This window comes from Lissotriton helveticus, chromosome 8 (genome assembly GCF_964261635.1).
Source record: "Lissotriton helveticus chromosome 8, aLisHel1.1, whole genome shotgun sequence".
NCBI classification, from domain to species: Eukaryota; Metazoa; Chordata; class Amphibia; order Caudata; family Salamandridae; genus Lissotriton; species Lissotriton helveticus.
Genome location: NC_136069.1, coordinates 1,018,361,665 through 1,018,367,388, shown reverse-complemented (window position 1 = coordinate 1,018,367,388; position 5,724 = coordinate 1,018,361,665). Strand labels below are relative to the sequence as shown.

The 5,724-nt window shown below is 41.5% G+C and overlaps 1 pseudogene; it reads right to left on the bottom strand.

Moving 5' to 3' along the window:
* Positions 1 to 610: 610 nt before the first annotated feature.
* LOC144771858 (small ribosomal subunit protein eS27 pseudogene) lies at positions 611 to 1,086 on the bottom strand (annotated as a pseudogene).
* Between the last annotated feature and the right edge of the window lie 4,638 nt (positions 1,087 to 5,724).

Sequence of the window (5,724 nt, the reverse complement as noted above, 5' to 3'; positions counted from 1 at the left end):
CCTGACTAGAAGCAAGGGTCCCTATTTGGACAGTGGTACCTACCTCTGCCAACTAGAGACCTACAGATCTAACAGTTTCAATACACTTGTTTGTATCCAGGTTGAAGAGCTTTGGAAATGAGAATTATTGACACAAATATTTGAGGGCTTGCTCTTAAAATGGGGGTCATTATTGAGTAACAATGTGCAACACATTGTCGATGAATTAGGTATATGGCTTTACCATGCCATTTTTTTTCCTGAGATATTTCTTATACTTCCTGGGCGATTAGGTGTACCTCGAAGTTTACCAAGGAAAATTAGGGCTTTGGTGAGCGGTATGAGAGATACTCTGAAGGGTAAGTACACATCCCTTTTATGTATTCATGTATGTGAATTTGTAAAGCAAAAGTATTGCTACAAATCTTTCGTTTTACTTACCTAACCATTTCCACTCTCATGTGCAGACCAGAGACGTATTAAATCATGGGCAAAGTGGGCTCTGGCCCAGGGCCCCAGTCATTCTGGAGTCCCCCAGATAGAGCCAGTTTTTTTCTGCTGTCTTGCCCTGATGACCATAAATAATACTTAGACAGATTGTTTTAAATCCGGTTTCCCATTAATTAATTCATTTATTTTTTTATATCCAAATTTATTGAGTCAGATGGATAAGGCTACAGGTACAGTGTATGAGAGCCCAATATTTCCATCCAACATTCAGATTTCATTGTCCCTTCTCCATATAGTTTGCACTTGTTCAACACGGCTCAACGTTCTGCTCCTGAACTGATGTTCTGTGCCACATACTGTGCAGGTAGTCCTACCCATCATCACTCAGCATGCAGATGGCACTTAGTGCTGTTTTTGACTGAAGGAGCAACCTTCCATGAGCCTCGCCTTCCCCCCTGTGGGCTGACAAAGAACCGTAGAACAGCCCACACACAGGACCACCGTTTGTGTATGACTAAATACGGAGGTGATTTTGCAGCAACCTGGACACTTCACATCCATGAAGTAAGAGTTTGGACTATGCACCAGACGCTTCTTCTTGTGTTTCCTCTTCTCCGCCTCGGGAGACGGATGCAATAGATCTTTTGCGAGAGGCATGTTTGTGGGTGATGTGAGGGAGTGTATTACAGAAATTTTGCAAAGCAATGTTGTGTTTCTGCTTCATGCAACATTCATAAAAAACTTTCTTTTAGATTTAAACAGAATCTCACATATGAGAAATGGGAGGGGGGTCACGGAGATTATTTGCAGTAATATTAGTACATTGCTGCTGTATTGCAATATTGCAAATACACATCACTATCCCTGAATATTGAATGTAAAAATACATTTTGAATTTGGAGGAATGTGCATGTTCACGGTCAGTGACCTGGACAAAGAGATCATGAAAGAGCTGAAATTGGATCATACATTCAAAATTGTTCCCAACAGGGCCCCCCAAAATACGTTTGCTCACCATGGGTACATCATTAGTGGATGGCGAAGTTGCAATTCCACTTAGTGGAAATAGGTGAACTGCATCACTTTGCCCATTGTACAAAGTTTAAAGGAAAATATTTCCACATACGTCCATCACATTGCGTTCTACTGCTTCTCCAGGAATATAGTCTGCCTGACCTAATTTAAAAACAAAGGATGCCAGGACGTGCTGAATGTTATAATAGTAGAACATCAAAAGAAAAAGTTTGAAAAATATATGACAGCAACAAACCGAAATTACTTGCTACATACTAAAATAAAATAAAAACTCAAAGTAATTAACAAAGTTTTGTTCCGATATTTTAACACTATTTGAAAGAGAGAATAAACAATAAGAACTTCAAACTCAAATCACCAAATAAATGGAAGAACCATGCCGCAGGGAAGCAGTTCCCGGAAATATTAGCATATTGCTCCAACTAATCCTTTACTATGTAAACAAACCTGCTATTCCCCTTTTACGTCACAGCTCATACAATCACTTTCCATCCAAAATGAGGTCAAATGTAATTCTTCCCTTATTTCAGTTGTAAGTCTGACCAGGAAACTAACAACAACACTCTCTATCCATAAGAGTCCTTCATTGCTTCCTTCCAACAAAAACAACACTGCCATTCCCTGAGCATGTTCCACAATCAGCAACAACACCCATGAAGTCTGTCAGGGGTAAGATTCCATTCAGTGTCTAGATGATCTGAAGACTGTGAGTGACAGGGAGTGGAGTACCTGGCCGTACAGTACAGCCACTGACAGCTTTTGAGCTGTGCTTTATTTTAGAATTCGGGACCAGCATAAGCACACAGAGCCCTGGCAGCATGGTGCTCAGACACCTCCTCTATTCTAGTCCTGAAGAAAACCTACACTGCTTGTTGTTCACGGAATTGCCTTGTGCGCACAGTAGGAGCAGTAGGCTTCTATGTATGTCTTTTTTCTGTAGCTCAAACCTAGCAAAGAGACAATGGAGCACCTGCATAGCAAATAGTCTCACAAATCCATTCTGGCGCCATTCATTCTGGCCAGCTTCTGTGGGCCCGACTCACACTTTTCTGTGGGCCCGACTCACACCACCAAAAACGCTCACTGAAACACGCTCAACTGCTAACTTTCCACAAATGGCCCTCCTTAAAATGTACTCCATCATTTCAGACTACCTCTCAACATCCCCAGGGAGCATAGTAGTGATAACTTTCATGCATACCCTAGCAATATACGACTAGCTAAAGGTGTGATTTATTACCAACGATACCTCATATATTCGAGTGCGCATTCAGAGTGGTGATGTTGAGCTGCCCCTGAACAGTTGGTTCAAGCACCTCAATGTCAGTGTTGAAAAGATACTATTTCAATACAAACATGAACATCTTATTGAGTATGAAGAACAACACCAAAAAGCACCTTACTGTCCTGCTGCATTTGGTCGAGTTGAACACCAGAGAACCTTCAGCAAACAGATTGTCATAATGATTCTACACTTGCCACACTTGAAGAACATACTGTCAAAGAGACTCCTGCGGTCATTGTTGAAGGGAGTGAAGGTCACGATTGAAATGATCTACATACACAAAAGAGTGTGGTAATCTTGAAAACTCTTTCAAATGATAACTTTATCGTACAGTTTGGTAGTCTGTCTCCAAGGGTTGGGTTCTAGTTGTTTGTCTGTTTTCATAGTGCTGCTTTCATCCTGGAAAGATGTTAGGGCCAGATGTACGATGCGCAAAATAGCAACTCGCAAATTGCGACTCATTTGCAACTCGCAATTTACGAGGTGCAATTTTGCATGTACAACAGTGTGTTTAACACTGTTTGCGATTCCCAATGGGGTCACAAATTGCGAGGCTCATGAATATTAATGTGTCTCTCGCAATTTGCGACCCCAACAGGAATGACAGGCCCTCCCAGGGATGGTGGCCTGCTGGGCTCAGCAGATCACCATGTCTGGGAATGCTTTTAAATAAAGCAGTTTTATTTAAAATGCAGCCTGTTTTCCTTAAAGGAAAATGGGATGCAGTTAAAAAAAAAAAACGTTTTCGTTTCATTTTTTTAACCGCGGCGCAATTCTGCCATGGTGCAGCAGTTTTGCGGAGTGGACGGGGCCGCGTTGGCCTACGGAGATGCGCAGCACTACGGAGGTAGTGCGTGCGACGGCCGTTGGCCGATAGAAGCACACAAGGGGTTAAGGGCACTTAGTGGTCCCTGGGACCACTGCCTGCTCTGAAAAAATATTTTTAGAGACAGTCACAAAGTGGAAGGGGTCCCTTGGGGACCCCTTCCAAATTGCGTCTGCATTACCACCCGCTTGAAGAGGGCGGTAATTTGCGAGGGTTGTGCAACTGCAATTGCGGTCACAAAACATTCATACATTGATTTGTGGACGCTATTAGGTAGGTAAACGTCCCTTCCTAATAGCAGGTCGCAATTCCCAAATAATGAGTCGCAAATAAATTGTGACTCGCTATTTAGGAATTGTATATGGCCCTAGGCCATTTTGCATGCGCACACAGGTCACAAACCTGTTTGCACATGCAATTTAGGGTTGTACATCCGGCCCCTAGTCCTTTAATTTCCACATGTTCTAACTAGATGCTTATTAAGCTTTGGGATCATATTTTTGGCCCTGAGTTAAAGGTTCAATTTTCACATAACCTGGAGTGCCTCAAATTACATTTGCTGAAATGTACCTAGTAGTCAAGGTAGAAGCTTTCAGGGTATCATTTAAACCATCAAATGGATACATTAGTTAACTAGTGCCTGTCACGTTTATAACAATTGTGTAATTGCAGTAGATGTTTTGATGTCATCATATTGCTAAAATTGAGAACTGAGCAAACAACCGTTTTGTTTAACCCCTTCCGCGCTCATGACGAGCTGAGCTCGTCATGAGTTACGCCACTCGCACGCTCATGACGAGCTCAGCTCGTCATGTAACGCGGCTTTTCGAAAAACGCAGTGCACAGCGGGAAAACCGCTAGCGCGCATGCGGTTAATATGTAATACACGTTTTAATTGGTAATTTGCTATAGTGGTAAAAGAAAATTGAAGGTGTAATGAAAGATATAAAAAACAGTAAGTATTTTCCTTTCACTTCGGTGATATCATTCTAGAGCAAAGGTACTAAATTCCAGTTTGCCATTTTGAAGAGCAAGATGCTATTGATGCCTTTCTTGGTAAGCAGAGATGTGGGACCCAATACGTAGTAGTAATCCTGTAAGGACAAATTCTCTGCTGAGGGGGTGGCTGGAAAATGGGGAATACCTATGATAAAGCATGAGGTGAAAATAGAAAATTAAGTAAGGGAACAGATAGGGATGTGCAAATGCAAAAAACACTCATGAAAGGGAAAGTCAGTTGCAATTCACCAAAGTAACATCCACATCTCCAATATTACTACGCCAAGACTGGCTCAAATCTACTTCAGCCACGCCTTGGAATAAGTCACAGACGATCCAAGGGCACTTACAGGCACTGAAAGAAAATCACATATACGTTAATGAAGGCAGTAAAGAACTCCACCAGCACAAAACACAACACCTAATGCATATAGCAATATGCAACACATTGTGCAAATCTAAAAATTAAATAAAGTAAAATGAATATTTAAAAATGTAAAATATTTGTACAGTTTGCAGACACCTATGACATGAAATTATAACAATGTAAAACCAAAAATAAATACATGAAAAAATAAAATGAATGCAAAAAAGTTGTCATATATCTGTATAGATTGCATACTCTGATGCAAATGAAGTATACAATAATGTAGTGTGGTAGGTATGCCCAGTCGTGGATCCTGTGTTCACTGTGCTACTGGACACCAACTGCCCGAGGCTGAAGAGACTCAAATAAGACTGAAACCTGTCTTGGGTTGCATGCCTTCTAATTCAGAGAGAACCTGGATTGGCAGTTCAGGCTAGACTGTTACTGTTGGTGCAGGACTAATGCTGATTTGCATATGGAAGGGTGCAAACAGAGGTGGGATGATGACCAAGATCACGATGGGTTAATAATGCAACCCCAAGTGATTACCAAGGGTTAGACTACTTGCAAGCATTTTTCCTATCACCTTTTGTAAATTCGATTTTTGAATTAGGGGGTCCTGGCTAAATTTACAGTAAAGAGGCTGGCTACTGCAAGAAAATAGTTAGTGTTAGGTGCGGAATTTCTCCAATCATTGGCAAGTGCACAGGATAAATCTGGCACATCAACCAACACTCCCTGAGAACATTCCTTATCCAGTGACTTAGGAAGACTCAATCTGAA